Below are 18,343 nucleotides of genomic sequence, written 5' to 3' on the forward strand. Positions count from 1 at the left end.
TCTTACAAGATAATAAAACCTTAGAGGCCTCCTATGAACCATACAACTTATAAAACACTTCCATCTCTGATTTTTGCCATGATAATGTTCATATGCATGGTATGACTATTATGAATAAGACAACAATGTGGGAAACCTGTCTTTTGCACTGATAAGTGTGTCTTAATCTCCCTTTTTGTACAAGGTTATCTTTAATTACATGATTATGTGTTGAATATTTTATTTGACTAGCCAACATGAATAAAACTATTTTGAACTCTAATATATATATGTGTGTGTATGCATATATAAATTATGTAATTGCATGTGTGTTAGAGAGTGTCGGCATGTGTGGATGTCACAGGATAATTTTGATAATTAATTTGCTACTTTATTGAGACAAGGTCTCCCATGTTTCTGTTTCTGATTTTGTCCCGTGTACTCCAGATTGCTAGCCTATAAACTTTCAATTGGTATTCATGTCTGCCTCCCATCTCACTGTATGCGTTTTGGGATTATAGATGCATGCTATCTGGAGCACCAAAGGAACAAACTTAGGTTGTCAAATTTGTTAGACTACTGCTTTTACCCACTGGCCATGTTTTTTTTTAAATTATTTTTTTATTTAGGTTAGAAACAATATTGTTTGACATGTCAATCCCACCAGGTCCCCCAGTCCCCCACCCAGTCTCCACTCTGATCCCCAAGGAGGGTGAGACACTTCATGTTGGATCTCCAATAACTGTCATTTCATCCAGGGCAGGGTCTAGGCCCTCCCCCAAGAGTCCCAGCTGAGAAAGCCTCCCATATTGTGGCATGGGCACTCCAAGTCTTTTGAAGAGTCTTGCTATACAGCTCAGTCTGGCCCCAAAATTGTAACTGCCCTCTCTCAGGTCGTCCAGTGCTGGTAGTATAAATTTAATACCATAACCAACTATTATTTACATTTTCAATTTATTTTTTTCATTCCTTAACCAACTGGTCTATTTTTATATATGAATTTGATGGCACCACACTTTGCCCTGCCTCTTAAATCAGAAATACAAGTTTCTCTCTGATAATGGTTTTACCAAAAAAAATAGGTTTCTCATGAAAATCTACACATACTTGGATATCTGGTGATTAAGTATCGGCATGCTTCTGTACTATTAAAAAACACAGTATTTCTCTTCTCTCAGATACTGGGGACTATGGTAAAATCCTAGTAGGTTGGGAATCTCATAAAGCAGTTTTCTTTGAAGATATTCCTTGTTAAGAACAGAATATACTAAGCACATTTTTCTAAGTAACTACAATGCTGCTCATCCCCTTTTTGCTAAAACTGAAGAAGACTATCAAGAGCACTTGGTCGCACTCCCAGAAGCAAAGCTCACTGAGTGTGGAAATCCTCCAGAAATGTCTTTCTATTCTTATCCACTTGATTACTCACATGTCACTGTATCCCTGGATGTTTCTGATCCCAGGCTCCTGCACTGAGAAGTGGGATCCCCTCTGTGCATTGCCTGCTTCCATAGTTGTAAGGCAATGGTCTACCCTGCAATGCAGTCCCCTAATGGACTTAAAGAGAGTTGTTCAACTACAGTTTGTTCATTTTCCTTTTCATGTGACTGATGTGAATAATGACTCTCAAACTTCAGACACCTATATGATAAGCCAGAAATGGGAAGTCTGACCCCCAGGCTCTGGAGGTTAGTTTCTCATTCATGAACTCTTTTCTGATTTTCCTTCTATCTCTGTCATTCAGTTCTCATTTCAAACACTTATGTGCAGATCAAAACCTATTATTTTAATCTTTTTATTTCTGGGATATGTGGGAGTTAGGAAGAAATTGAAGGCAAAGTGATCCTGCATTACCTTTTGTGTCTATCAGTTGTGTCCCTTGAATCCCAAGATCCTTTGAGGTCCCTTCTTTTCTATAGATCTCAAGGATTTTTGATGTTTCTCTTCTCTGGCCACTTACATTAACTACCATAAAGGTTCCTTCTCTCCTGATTTTAGCCATAGCCTTCAATTTACTCTCTATGGATTAAGTGTTGATATAGACAATCTACTTCTTCATAATTTTTCCAGACAAGTAATTGTAACATGTAAATGTATCTGTAACATTCCTTAGTGTCTTCACAACCTACTATCTAGGGATGGAGTCCCTGCTCTGTATGAACTCAGGATTCTTAATGCCTTTCTTAAGTTCATTTCTTGCTGAATCTTTAGCTGTGTAACTTGACATTTTCTCCCTTATTATATTGAATCATACCATTCAACTTTTCTTTCCCAGAGAGAAGGATATTCAAAATTTGGCATATTAACATAGGCTTAATTCATCTATGAATTATTCCAATCAGAATGAAGTTCCACAACTTGGTGTCTTTTCTCTCATTTACAACTTTTCTCTCTTCTCTATTTTGTATAATGCACACTGTAGTCAATTTTATTTGCCTCACATCCTGTATCTTTCCCACAAGGATAGAGGCTTTATCTCTTATTTATCATTCATTCCTCAGTATCTAGCATAGTGTCAGTCACACAAAATGCATGTGATGAATATTTATAATGAGTTACAAGAGAATGCCATATGGGATTACATAAAACATGAAATGAGGCTCTATTTCTATATTCTTAACCTTCTTGCTGAACTTCCATGCTTATGCTCCTACTGTAAACTGTAAGCTATTAGGCTCAGCAGAATTTGTAAACAGCCAGCCCGAAGGCTGAATGTTATGCACAACATTGTTTTTTTTTCATTTTTGGCACTCTTCATACTTGAGAGAAAATGTTGCAAACATTTAAGGAGCATAAAACCCAAATCCTAATTTCTGCTTCATCTTAAAAGTCCTTAAACCAAAAAAAAACCCCTAGTTGTTCCTTGTGGTCCATCAGATATAGATGCCTGTGGAAGCATATTGTCGTGCTATTGTCAATCTTGATACTAATAGGCAATATTATTAGCACCTTCCATTTCTAATGCATTTTCTATAAAAGTACATATAATGTGTAGGATTACTGTGACCACAAGCTAGCTAATTAGACAGGGTATACAATGATATTAATAATACGGTTTACCTGTAAGAGCTGGCACAAGTCAAACATTTCACCAATAAACAAATTACCAATTTGCCATTGTTGAAATCAAACATGTGCTTCTATAATTAAGTTTCAATGTGTTTGTAACTTCCACTAATGGGTGAATTGCTTTAAAATTACAATAATGAATCGTGTGGTTTAGCCATGGAATGCTGTGAGTTATTTTTCCATCTCCATCTAGTCAATAGACCTCATTATTACTGGAATTTAGTGTATACTGTCATATATTTTCCAGTCCCTTTTCATTCTAATATACATGCATAGATATAAAAATACCACAGCAGCTTTTGCCTCAGGGTCAGTTAGTCATTTTATCAGTGTGCCTTTCCTCTGTTTTTTTTTTTTAAGTAGCCTAATCTTAAATAACTGGTTTCTGGAGTTTTAGGTTGAATATGCTTTTGGCATTCATCACTTTGACTATTTGATTAAATGTGTAAGCAGAATAAAATAGGCAAAACTAGAAAATAGATACCTAAAATACATGTGCAGATTCCATAGGAATTTGGAACTAGTCATGACACAGAGACAATAGATTCTTATATTTAGTAAGACTGGAATTAGTAGAACAAGAGAATAGGTAGAGTGCCTTAGAGACTTTGGACAATGGTCATTATCATCTTGAAAAGTAGTTGGCAGGTAGTGAATACATACTTCACACAGAAGCCTAGCATAAGGCTTTCAAAATCTTCCTTAGACAAACTTTGTTGTCCCACCTTGTTTCTACTCTCTTTCCTACTTCTGACCCATGCAACTAGGCATAGAGACTCTGTAAATCAGTAAACCACTGTTTCAGGAGATTTGTGGAACTTTGTTTATTTTACATAAGAGGAGATTACACAGAACATAACACATACTTTTTCAGTTGTGTCTTTTGCTTTGCTTTCTAGATGTTTGTCATCTAATCTATATTCACCTTGTTTCTCAAATAAATCTTAGAAGCTTATTTAAAACTTAAATTTTGTCACATTGGTTGCCAAGCATTCAGAATAAAGTCCTGTGTAAGACCACCCATATTCAAACCATCACACTAAACAGAATGGTCCAGGCTTAAAAAAAATTCTAGGACTTCTATGGGACTTTAACTATAAGGGTTATCCAAGGATGGATAACTCAGTAAACATCATAAACAATAAGTATATAAGAGGAGAAATATCATGAATCAAATATTTATTAGTGAAACTCAGAATACATGGGCATAGTGTTGTTTGCAGAAATACTGCTCGGCTAGGAGAGTTCTCGACCTACCCATGAATTAGAAATTCATTTCATCACATTGTATGCTTAAAGATCATACCACCCAAGAAATTTAATGGATCTTGTCTAAACATAACAAAGAAGACAAAGAAAACTACCACTATTTTACATTTCTATATTGAATGTCTAATAGAAAAGTATCACCTTGACAAGGAAACATCCATTGCTGACATAATAAGTACTGGCATATTAACATGGGTTCACTGATTGTTGCATCATTGAAATATGCAAAGAATCAGGTCATGAGGAACTAGTCTTACAGGAAGAATAATACAGAAGAGGAACCTTGATGTGGTACTTAAAATATGGCCTCAGCTTCATCTTCTCGAAATAGGAGTTAAGGGAAGAATTGGGGCATTCCTATGACCTCAGGGACTTAGGGTAGATAAAGTTCATACCTGGGTTATTTTTCTCTGAGGACTTTTCAACAGGCAGAGAGTACTTATATTGATCATCAATGGACCATTAAGGTAAACTAATATGGAGAACACAGGAAGAGAATCTTTAGGTATGTTTGGAGTGTGGTATTTTTGTTTCCAAGGGCATTAGACTCAGAACAATGGTTCAGACATATCTAAAAAGCTAGGCTGGGTCACTCATCTTAAGTGGCTAACTGAAAGAAAAAAATCATTTGAAAAGCAAATATGGTAGATGTATTAATTGTGGCTACCACCAGAAGAGGAAGAGCAGGTCCTGGGATCCCTTACGTCCATTGCTGGCATTCTGAATTGAAGTTTGGGTTTCAGTCGAAGGAAAGTAGTATACATAATCAAGTGATCCAGCTCAAGGGGTAATTTTGCTCCCCACTGAAACCCCATGGTTTGCTCTTGTTCCAGTATCTCTCACACATAGTCTGACAAGTCAAAACTTCATGAAATCTCTTTTTAGGTGAAAACTTACTCTCTCAGTTGCCACCAGGCTTTAGTATTTTCTTCTCCTGGCATGAGAATTCAAAGAGAAATTTCAATTTTTGGAGTTCATTGTCTTAAAACTCTCACAGCTGAAAGGAGGGGGACAAGTATCTTTTTAAATCATTTCTCTCAGGGTTACAGTTTGATTTATTTTACAATGTGGCTTTGAACTTACTACCCTGACTTATTTGAGAGCTGTCTTAGATCTTTATTTAAACTCTCCATCACACTGGCAAAAGGAAGATACAGTGCATTGGCAAGAGTTTAATTGAAGCCATGTAGGAATAGAGGCATGGCTTCCCTGGAGCGCCAATTGCATCTGCTCTGAACAAAACATCTCTCTATCTCTATGAATGATTGATGTGGAATGGCTGCTAAGCTGATCTAGTTTTACTGATTAAACACAAAGAATGAATAATAAAGGTGGTTGGTTTTATTCTTACTACATGTGCTGCTTCTTCAACACAGGGATAGGGAGGAGAATCTTCCAAGCTGACCCGCTAAGAACGCAAGACATTGACATTACACTATGGTAAATATTATATTATATTATATTATATTGTATTATATTATATTATATATGTCTATTGCTGGCTTCATATTTAATGTTCTCTTATTCCATATATTACTTATGAGCTTTCATTCATTAGTTTATACAGGTCTTTCTTCTCTTTGAATGTGCATCTAAGCATTCTGGTTACTGCTTTGAACCATATGTAAAATCAGAATGGATCAGAACTACTTGTATATTTAGAAGTGGAAAACAGATCTAAATCAGTTCTTAAATCCTTTATGCCAACTCACCTTTCCCAGAACCAACTAAGGCAATTAGAAATGGCCCAGTAAGTCATGAATTAGAATCTGTTTTTCCATTCTTGACTATTTTGTGTATGTCTAAGTCCTTCTGAGGAGACATCTTTGGGGAAGCTAACTTTAAGTTAGTTTTACTCATTATAGGTGAATACTCCCAAGCCTCCAGGCATAGCACAGCCTGCTTATGTTTTTCAAGTATTTATTGTTCTGCTGTAACTACTGTTCAGCATAGTGTTTTGCAAAAATCTTCGAGACTTTCTTTGTTCTGGTAAAGACAACAAACACATAATATCCAAGGTTGTAAGAAAAGGGCACAGTTCCACATCAGAAATTGAAGCAGAGATTACATGAAGTTCCACAAAATAAGTGCAAATGAAAACAAGCCAAAAATCCAGCAACAGACGCCAAGGCAAGCGCACAATCATAGAAAGCAGTCAACTTACAAAGAAGGTTTTCAGTTACTTATTTCTGAATGTGATGTATTCTGCAGGACTGATAAGGAAATCCGTTTTGTAAATAGGCATCCTGAGCTAAAAATCCTTGTAAGTGGTCTTGGGGTGGTTAGCTAAACCAGCCTGAGCCTTACTTCCTTCATGTACAGAAAGCATTCAAGAGAAACCTTTTTCCTGGTTTTAGGGAAAGAGGAAGTTCTTACATAAATTGTGACAATGTTGTAAAATGTTTTGAAGTGTATTTTTTAAATAAATTCTCATTTGTATTCTCCCATTCTCTCATTGACTACATATACCATACCTCTAGCTCTCTGCCTTTGGTTCATAGAACTAGGCAGGTTCCAGTTTGAGAGCCATGAATATGCTGATAGCAGCTATTTCTATATGGTTCATTTGTCAGGTCCCTGCTCCTAGTTCCCAGACACAGTGATTAATTCTACACTTGCTTCAAAGAAAATAGTAGAAAGGTTGTCTAGCTCTAGGGAAATGGATTCTATTTGCTTTTGCTTTTACTAATCCCTTCTTTCTCTGAGCTGTTGATTTTTGTTTTCCTTAAAAAAATAAAAATAAACTCTCCCAATTTGTCCATGCCTTCTAGTCATGTCTGCTGTCCAGGACACAATGATAGATTCTAACACATCAGCGACAGCTGGAGATTATTGCACTTTCCTCTGGGAGATCCCAATGTTTGGTGAAACTGAAAATAAAGACATTTTAGGCATCTCCCTAAAGTGCTTTTCTATCGTCCTTACGGCTGGTTTGTTTGCCCACACTGCTTGAAGAGAGTTCTTTAATACAATGTTTGCAAAACAGCTGGGGAAATGCTTAGGTATAAAGGACTGTAGGAGCAACTTTGATTGTAATTAATGAAACTGCCTCACCATTTGGTTCAGTATCTTGTGCCTTTAGAGTGCTGTATACAGTAATGTCTGCCTGAGGTATGCTTTGTCCCCTCACAATTCACTGCCAATTAAAATAATAAATAAGCAGCAAGAGCTGTAGAAAGTAAAAGAAAGGATACATTTTCTTACTGGTCAGATAAAGGAGAGGCTGGCTAGAATAGAGAAGACATGAGAACTCAGGAGATAAATATTTCCTCTCCCATAATACCATTTTTCTTGTCATTTTATCCACACTGCAATGGGTAAAGATCAAAGCTTAACCACAACACTGAATGAAAAGCCAACTGTTACTTTACACACTACAGATATACCCTTTACATAAGCCTAACCACCTCACCTTTAGTGTTTCTGTAGAATCAGTATTTAATCCATTCATTAGGGGAGAAAAAAGATATGTTGGCTTTATCCTATGGGAGACAACAAACTAACTCTATATAAATAAAATTTTCAAACTACAGCAGTAGTTTGCTGAGAAACATAACATCCATAGGGATAGTGATTCAAGCATAGGAATACTTTAGCAATCTGATACTCCATTTGGTTTAGATATCAAAGAAATCCTTATTCTTAACAACACACCTATCTATCTGTTGATAAACAGAGACCCACACCTGTATGGAGCTAAATGAATGCACCACTTCAGAAAATGGAAATGTTACTCCCCTTAACAAACTCTTGATAACAATTCATTTCTGTTCAAAAAGTGTTTCTGGATATCTTGAACTGGAAGAGAAGGACTTGATGAGACAAAACAGGGAGAATCTTCTGTTGGGCATGTTATGCCTATGCATAATTGGTTGTGCATATATTTAGAATCAGATGCATCATGGGTAGTGAAGAAAAGTTTACATAATCTAAATCTGTCCGGCAAAACATGGAAATGTCCACGCTACAACCCTAGCAGTCTTCTCCTCCTGAGAAGTAGGCTCCAAATAACAATCTCTCAAGTGCTTTTTCCTTAAGGTGCCACTGCTTCTCTGGTCACTATAATCAAAACCTGTACATTTACTTTCCCTTTAATGTAACTTCTCCCTGATTTACCTCTTGAATGTGCACATCTTCCAATACTTTGAAGAAGTATCAAGAACCTGGCCATATCCTCTTCAGTTTGCTTTCTTTAAACAATTAGTGCAGGGAAATAACCCATAAAACATTTAGTCTCTTAAAATAGTCGTCCTTGGCAAATGATATTGTTTTCATGAGACTTCAAGCATTTAGTTAAATTGGTCCACATCACAAAAATTTCAAGTAAGTTTATGAAGAGTAAATCAGGCATGTTCCCTCAAAGTGTTTGTTTAGTAGATGATTTTGTTTTACAATTTAACCTCAAATTAAGACTCAAGAAAGTTACAGTCTGCACTACCATTGACAGAGAGTCTAGGAAACAGGAAAGAACCTAAGAGATATTCATGGTACCTGAGAGGAGAGGAATGAGGCAAGATCCTCTGAACAGATTGGGGTGGGGGGAGTGGGAGCTGGGAAGGAGAGAGGGGAAGAAGAGGAAGAGAGTAGGTCATGGGGGAGCAGGAAGGTTGAGTGGGGATAGAATTGGGGGAAGAAGGAATCATAGGTGAGAAGACAGATCAGGCACCAGTGTGACCTCTAGTGATCTAAAGGAATGACACCAATTGGCAAGCTAAGCAATAGTGGAGAGACCACCTCGAATGCCCATTCCTGATAATGAACTTGATGTCTATAACCATCCTGGAGCCTTCATTCAGTGACTGATGGAAGCAGAGGCAAACACCCACAGTTAAACACTGAAGTGAACCCAAGGAAACCAGTGACACAGAGAGAGGAACGGTGAGCAAATTGACAAAGAATGGGCTGGCAAAACCAGCAGAGACAGCTGATCTCAACAGGGGAGACCTCTCTGACCCCAGACAGACAGCTAGGAGGCCAGCATGGGACTGATCTTGACCCCCCAAATGTGAGAGTCAGTGAGGAGGCCTATGGGGCCCTGAGCAGTGGATCAGTGTTTATCCCTGTCATAAAAACAGATATCATGTGTCAATAACACAAAGAGGAATGCTCTCTTAGCTTGGACTCTTAGGGGAGTGCATGGACCCTGCCGTGAGTGAAATGACAGACTCTATGTATCCCCTATGTGGAAGGAAATGACCATAGGGTGGGAGGCTCAGGGGGGATGATGGGGGCATGCGGGAGGAGGGGAGAGAGAGGGAACTGGGATTGACGTGTAAAACAAGCTATTTAAAATGAAAATAATAATAAAAACAGAAAAATATGTTAATGCAAAAAAGAAAGTTAAAATGAATCATAGTTGGGAGTTAAAATGAAGACATAGACTTTTCAATCACTTCATGTTACTTTCATATAGACTATTCTTCTATACACATACATAGAAAGAAAACAATACCAGCTGTTAAACTAAGAACATGTTAATACTTAATTTCTTTCTTCTTTAAAACTTATTGAAAGCTCATATTAAATTGTCTTAAAACAACTTAATAGGCTGGGCAGTTGTTTCACACTAATGCCTTTAATCCCAGAACTTGTGAGGCAGAGGCAGGCAAATCTTTGTGAGTTTGAGGTCAACCTGGTCTACAGCATTAGTTCCAGGACAATCAAGGCTACACTGAGAAAACCTATCTTGGAAAATTTTAATAAATACATAAATTAATATATAACTAAAGAATACAAAGGAAAGAAAAGAGGAGGGAAATGTTATTTTCTTGAATATAACAGAGACAGTTGAATTCCTGCTGTGTCTATCATCTCACAACTAGGAAATGTCACTTGCTATGTGGCAGAAATGGGGTTACATGTGTTTTTGCCAAATGCTCATACTATGGCATCAACCAAAGGGCTTATTAATGAGCATAACAATAAGTGTATAATAATGCCTTTCCCATCATAAGTGTACAATTATAGTTTATTTACTTCTTTTTCTGCATCTGTATTAGCAGATTACTCTTTTGTTTGCATTTAGTGTAATACACCCTAATAAAGAGAAAGTAGAGAGAGAAACAATATTCAAGTAGGATGATCAATATATCTACTATATATCTACTTATCTTATATATACATATATATGCACATATATATATTTATATACAATGCAGATATAGATATGACTGCTGACTTTTGGGTATTCACACTTTATGAAAAAGATTTTTTTGAAATAGAAGCTGAAAATACAAGCTCATAGATGGAAATTATGAAATATACTATAAAATATTATAAAGTTTTTGGGGGGTGAGCAGTTGTGATGCATGACTTTTATCCTAGCACTTGGGAGGCAGGAGCATCTTTGTGAGTTTGAGAACATCCTGGTCTATAAGAGATAGTTCCAAGCCGGGCGGTGGTGGTGCACGCCTTTAATCCCAGCACTCGGGAGGCAGAGGCAGGCGGATCTCTGTGAGTTCGAGGCCGGGCTGGACCGATAGCCTCCAAAACAATACAGAGAAACCCTGTCTCGTAAAAACCAAAAAAAAAAAAAAAAAAAAAGAGATAGTTCCAGAACCAACCAGCCTCCAAAGCCACAGGGAAACCCTATCTGGAAACACACACACACACACACACACACACACACACACACACACACACACACACACACACGCACACACACACACACATGCACACACGCACACACGCACACAGCACACACACACACAAAGCCTTTGGAGTCAATATGGTATTTGTATGAGAAAGCAGGATGAAACATTTTGAAAAGGAGAATGTTGAATATAAGAAATCCTAGACTTAATATTGTTAGAATATAAGACTTTCAAGGAAAATGAATGCTCAGCACATCACAATGAGACATTAAGTTCATGTTTATTCTTCACTTCTAATGTGTTCTTGGTATACATAGCAATAGTTGCCCAGACTTTGTCAGACAACACTCTTCTTAAGTAGCTATGACAAATATATACATTTAGCAAATGAACTATGTTCCTAACTCAGGATTCTAGAGATTTGCAGTTTGGACCATTATTTCAGAGTAGCTGAGATAACAGTAAACTCCTGTATACATGTTCTAAGCAATGTTCAGTGTAAGTAGAACACAATTGTTACATAAAAGAACATGGCTCTATTTACTTTTTAAAAATATATTTAGCTGTATCTGACATTTTATTTATTCATTTGCTTAATTCCTTACAGTGAATTTAATCTCTTGATAGGACTTTAATTTGCTTCCAATATATCTTCAGTTTCTAAAACAGGAATTGGAAACTAATTGTTGTTATTATAAAGTTATAATTAGAAATAACAATGCTTTTCATAATGACTATACCTGCTTTGCTAGAACTGAATCAATATGATAGATAGGTTTTGGCCCCCAAAGGAAAAATATGTGCTTTCAAGACAGAGTCTCTGCTAATTTTTATGCTTTACTCCAGAAAGATACTTGCACACTGAGGAAGCAATGAGATTGCTAATGGAGACATTGTTTACACTTTCCTAAATTTTATGTCAAAAATACTTAACCATTTGAGAATTGTTTCTCCAAATAATGATGATAGTGATAATGATGATATTAATAATAATAACAAATATATTCTAAAGGACAGAAATGAGGGAAAAATGAATCATACATAGTCTGCACTTGGTAAAATGAAGCAAAAGTATTTATTCTCTTCCCTTTCACTCCTCTAGAATCACTCTATGAAGGTGATTTCAAGGACTCCTGACCTTCCTCTTGCCTTTCAGGACCTCCTCTACTCACCCTGCTCAGGGCCATGCTACTTAACAGTACAAAGACAATGCAGTGGTATTTAGGTACCTAAATTAGAGTTTCTGTCTGAAGAATTTGCAAGACTGAGGCTGCTTAATCATGACAGAGGATGTAGGGCAGTAACATTCAGGTCTATATGCCAATCATCTCTTTCCTTTCAAGTCATTAAATATTTTAAATAAGGTTTAGATTGGTGGAAAAAAGGATTATAGAACAATTGGAACCACTAGGGGTAGATATCATCAATGGTAGTAGTTTTCCCAGGTCAAGATTTTACTTCTCAATAAACACATTTTTGCCAAATTTAAGTGAGATATAAAACAAAGAATGATTATTGATAAGTTTGGCCATGATATATTATTTTCTCCGTATATTGTATATATTTATGCTTCAAATTGCGATTTGCTGTCACTCTCTCATGTCTGAAATCCAACACATAAGAAATCACTCTGTTCATTCTTCTATGATGTTTCAAAATACACAAGTATAGTTCAGTGTGTGTGTTTGACTAAAAAAATAAAACTACAAATGAAATATTTAGGGTGTAGATCAGCTGAATTAATAATAAATAGAAAGATAAATTATATATAACGGAAACTTTTTCTCTATAACAGTGGCTAGAAGTGTTAGACATCTCTTGATGTGTTTCCTGAATTTGAAAAAAGGACCATAAGTTATACAAATGACGAATGCTGGCTTAGTATAAATTTAAAGTAGATGTCTTTTTAGTTTAAGTACCTAAGAGCCAGTCTTATTTTGGAAGACACTATTCTTCATGATGCAGAGTTTCATCTCTAAGGGACTATAAAAGTATCACCTGCACATTAGTTAATAATAGTACATCAATTGGTTAATATAAAATCATTTTTGTCTCACATATTGTTGTTTGTGAGCACTGTGGAAATATCACTGAGCTGTACCCAAGGAGAACTCATGGCAATTTCTGGTTTTTAGACTTGTCATTGTATTAATGGCAAAGCTTTCTAACATCTCAGTTTTTAATTTTTAAAGTTGATGTTACCCACCAATGAGGCCAAGCACTTAGGTTAAACTAAATAATAAATGTTAATTAGCATATTTGTCAGTCCATTGTAGCTCACAATTCACGTTAAAAATGTAATCAAATGTGTGTGGAATTATAAATAAGTACATAGAAAAAAGTGACAAGTTGGAAAAAAATCTCACTTTGAAAGTACAGAAGACAGATAGAAAGAGAAACAAGAAATAAATTTAGAACTACTGTATTTCCAAGAAAAAATCAGCGAAGAACTCAGAAAACTAGCTTTCAGAAGAGAATAATTAAAAGATATATATCTTATGCAGTATTGTCTAGACCTTTCATTAGGACAACCTAATGAGACCTCTAATTGCTGTAACCTTTATAGACAGTCAGCTGGCAAAATGTGTTCAGATCTTTACAAATATCCACACCCAAGGGTTTAGTAATCCAGGCAAAGCAGGCAACAAACAAGCAAAACAACAGCAGGACCTAAACAATTGTTATGTATAAAGATTTTATGCATATATTAAAATTTAATAGCATTAAATGGAGAGAACAAAAGCTTCACAATGACACTTGATGGGGACTGCTTTTTAAAACAAAGCATATTGAGTATGAGAGATAATGCTCATAATACTATGTAAGCAGTGATTTGAACTGGGACTTCTATTTATACTCTATTGACTATACAGCCATATATTTCTAAGTTGGACTTCTTGGTAAATTAAAAAATCTTTATTTTTCCTGACGGCTGTATTCAATATTCTATGTCAGCTGTTTTCTGTGTTCACTGGATGCTGGATTAAAGGCAACCATCTGGCCGAAATGTGCATTCTTATAATGTGTACTATTTAACTTTGGGTACTTATTCAAAGTCAAAGATGTAAAAATATGTATTTCAGCCTTTAAAATTTGAAATTGTAAGTAATTTCTATTCTCATATGAATTATTTTGATCAACCAGTTTTAATTTTATGATTATTTTAATAAAGTCAAGAAATATGACTCTCATTGTTCTGTTGCTATCATTGTACATTATTCCCATTACCTAAAGCAGATTGTACTCTACTTGTGGATAATTGTTGTCATTAGGGTTTATATATGTAAATCACGAGTACTTAATAAATCAAAAGAAAGCCCCCAACAAAGAAAAACATTTAAAAACAATTAAAGACAAAATAACAACAAAACTAAATACCTCTTCATTCACACTCAGTGCTGCAGTATATCACTTAGTATATCCTGTGTTCAATCAACTGTACCTGAATAGTGTTCATTGCAATGAATTATTGGTCAGATTCAATGCCTTGGGCACACCATCATCACTGACCTCTCCCTGAAACTCCTATTTGATAGCTTGCTGCTCCACTTAGTCTTGCGGATCCTGAAGTCATCATTTCTCAGGACCAGTCCTTTAATGTACTGCAAGGGATCATAGATGGTGTACATGCTGTGTTGGGCCATCCCAAGGCACAGGATGTGGGTCTGGCTGGTAGCTGATCTGGTTGGTTGGGGCCACTGGGATTACCCTCTTCAGGCAAGCAGCAGAGCTAGCTCTCCTAGGCCTTTGGGGAGGAGTGGGACCACCTCTTTCCTAGTGTGTGTGAGGAATCTCTCACATGGGAGTGGAGCCAACTTTCCTTCTTCATTGTCCAGCAAGTGGCAGGACCAGCTATCCCAGGGCCATTAAGGGAGAGAGTAGGTCATGGGGGAACAGGAAGGTTGAGTGGGGGATACAATAGGGGGAAGAGGGAGTCATAGGTTAGAAGACAGATCTGGCACCAGTGAGACCTCTAGTGATCTAAAGGGATGACACCAACTGGCAAGCTAAGCAATAGTGGAGAGATCACCTTAAATGCCCATTCCTGATAATGAACTTGATGCCCGGTTTCTCTCCCTTTTGGATTTGACTCTTAGACAGCCTTCTGAATAAACATTCTGGTTGTTTCAAAAAAAAATAAAAGGGACAGGTCTGCTTAGCCCTGGCCTCAGATTTTCAGTGCATATTATCTATGACCCGCTGTGGCAACACAGGACATGGACATCATAGCAGATCCCAGTGACAGTAGGAACACGGACCTCTAGACATGGCTCTCTTTAACCAAAAACAATAAACTAGAAAGTTGGTGCTACAAATGTTCATATTCTACTTGACATATTAGAAGATTTTTTCCATTTTTACCAATCCACATGAGAGAAAACAAACAAACTCAAAAACAGTTGCATAGTGCAGAATAGTGCCCTTTGGGTATGTTCACAGGTATGTAGAATGTACACAGGATAAAAAGAGGTAGGGGCAGGATAATCTTTTTCTTTGTGTTCCGGCTTCATCCTGGAGAGCAGCATTCAGACCTTTGGTTCTTGGCTTTCTTGGTTTCTCACGTAAGTGATTTCTTCCTCAAAAAATTATAATAAGACAGCACTAGTTTGTGTATCTTAATATTTCAGCATTAATTTACCTTACTTCCACCATGGGATAGGCTTACAAAGGAGGCTTGGTTAGAGGTAACAGAACCCTGACAACTCTTGAGAGTCCCGGCATTTGGAGCATAGAAGCAGCTCAGATGGAAAGACAAATGCCTACAAGGGTTTCAAAGAAATCTTCATTCTTCCAGAACCTGATGCTACATGTGCTATAAAGTACACATGTTAATTACATTTATGTACTTATAACAGCAAATTCTCTGATATTTTGTCAACATTGTATTGTTTGAAATAATACCTTTTATGTTGAAATAATAATGATAGGAAGGTAGATTTGCTATTTCCTTATTTCTACTGAGCCCACTTTATACTTGTACCTCACTGCTGGCGGGCCACCAATGGACAGTTGGTTTACTGACTGTGTCACTGGAGCACCCCCTCTGTTGGACTTTCAGATCTTTGTATAACAAATGTGAATCATATTACAGGCCTAAAGTAGGCAAGCTAGGACATAGGAAGAAGGGCTTACAAGAAAGCATAAGGTTTCATTTTAAAATTCACTGAGGACTAGAGATGTAGCTTAGTGGTAGAGTGCTTGCTTAGCATTTTTTGAAGTCTGGTCTAGGGCTTGGTCTCCAGCATTGCAGAGAGAGAAAGAAAAAAAAAAGAACTACCCAGACTAGAAATTGCTGGAAGTATGTATACCTTTTGCTATCCAGCTAGCTGATTTCTAGACTCCCTCGGTCTCTCATGATGCTCATGTGCCTACATTCTCTGCTTCTAGAGAGCTTTCAGACTTGAACTATCTTGCGCATCGACTCCAGATTGTAGTTCCATTTTGTTTGATCTGAGATTTTGGTGTTGACATTCCACCTGACAGGTGATATATCTGTTCTAAACCCACCTTCCTGTTTCTTCTATTTACGGGGTCTTTTGGTAAACACCTGAATTGTGGGCAGTAGTGGAACAGTGTACCACAGGAAGACTCATCAGTAGCTAGTAAGACAGTGGGGTCTACCTTGTTTTCATCTACTGAGTACAGGAAATTAGATGATCAGAAGCTGGGGTCAGTCTGGCATCAGAGAAGTGGGATAATATTCTTCTTAGTGACTTGAGATACAGGCCATATCTTTTTGTGGTTCTAGCTCCAGTCCCCAATGATCAGGAGGATAGACCGAGTTAAAATCATTGATTTGCAAACTTGGGTAAACTCCTCCATGCAATGGACATCAGGTTGCAAGTCACAGAGGGCAATGGAAAGGTAGTGACTGTTAAGAGAGCTAATCTCTGGACTGACTGAGATTGAACCTTGTCTTCATTTCAAATACAGCCTTGCTTTCTTCCATTCTAATCCTGTGTGCAAATTTTGTGAGTTTAAAAACCAAATGAAAAATTGTGATGATTCACTTTAAAATGTACTTTCCACAGATTGGTGATTGTATTTTCTGTATACAATTCCTAATAAAACAACTTTTCCATTTAATGAAATTAAAAATATATTGGTTTATTGACATTTTGGGTATTTACCATTTGGGTTAACAGAAATAGGGTTAGGTAATACATATTTATATATGCATACAAACAAATAATTTGATACAGTCTAGCATAGCATATTCTCATGCAAAACTTACTTTTGTTTCACAAAGGGTGACTTAATTATTACAGCTTGCAAAGTCTGACTTCTATTGAGATTAACAAGGTAGAATGCTGTAGCCACACACTGAATCCCTGGCTGGCTTGGATCTAACAAGAACCAGTTGCTTCATTCAATTTCTTTCTTCCTCCAAAATGCAATTAACAGACTGTGATTAGTTGAACAAATTCCAAATCATATTCAAATGAAAGCAATTTACCCAGAGTCTGGGTCCAACAGGTGATCGTTTACAAAGCTCCTGGAAGAATTGGATGGTTTCATCTAATTGTTCTCAGGAAGAAATGGATTTAAATGCTTGCTTCCAATAGGCCCCAACATGCACAGCCCATATGGTGGCTCAGTGTTAGCCTTTCAGCTTCACTAGCCCAAAGGGCGGCCTGGATAATTACATCTTTCTTCCAAAATATTTTAATGGTGGATTAAAATGTTTCAGTTGAACACAGAATAATTGCTGAAACTTCTTAGCTTCTAAGCAAAGAAAGTTGTAAGCGCGTGCTAGAGTGGGTAGTATCTTCAGTGAATGGGAGCTGCAATTCAGTTAGGGGCAGGGGAGAGTAGTAAAGAGCTAATCACAGAGATTATGTTAAATGGGAAACATGGAGAGGCAGTTCACATAACATTTTTGTCCTGGAAGCTAAATCACAAATCTCAACTTCCTCAGGGAAAATTTATTAGGTTTGCGTTATTATTTTCATTAGTAAAGGCAGGAACAGGAGTAGTAAACATTAACACTAGTCCCATAAACTACATGTCCTTGTGTGATGTGAACCTGAATAATCTGAAGAGTCCAGATGAAGAGTGAATGTATAAATAAAGGCTTGTTTCTTTATTTTGCACTAGAGTCTTAGTAATTTTATGTGCTACAGGGATTTAACAGGATTTTTAAAAATTCCATGTCTTAGGGTTTCTATGTGGTAAAGAGACACCATGACCACAGCAACTCTTATGAAGAAAAACATTTTTTGGAGCTGGCTTACAATTCAGAGTTTTAGTCCATAGTCATTTTGATGGGAAGCATGGTGGCATGCAGGTAGACATGATGCTGAAGAGGTAGCTGAGAGTTATACATCTGGATTCATAGGCATCCCTAAGAGACAGGGAGCCACTAAGCCTGGCTTGAGCTCCTGACATCTCAAAGCACACCCACAGTGACACATTTTCTTCCACACTCTGCC

Source organism: Mesocricetus auratus, unplaced genomic scaffold (genome assembly GCF_017639785.1).
Source record: "Mesocricetus auratus isolate SY011 unplaced genomic scaffold, BCM_Maur_2.0 Super-Scaffold_4256, whole genome shotgun sequence".
NCBI classification, from domain to species: domain Eukaryota; kingdom Metazoa; phylum Chordata; class Mammalia; order Rodentia; family Cricetidae; genus Mesocricetus; species Mesocricetus auratus.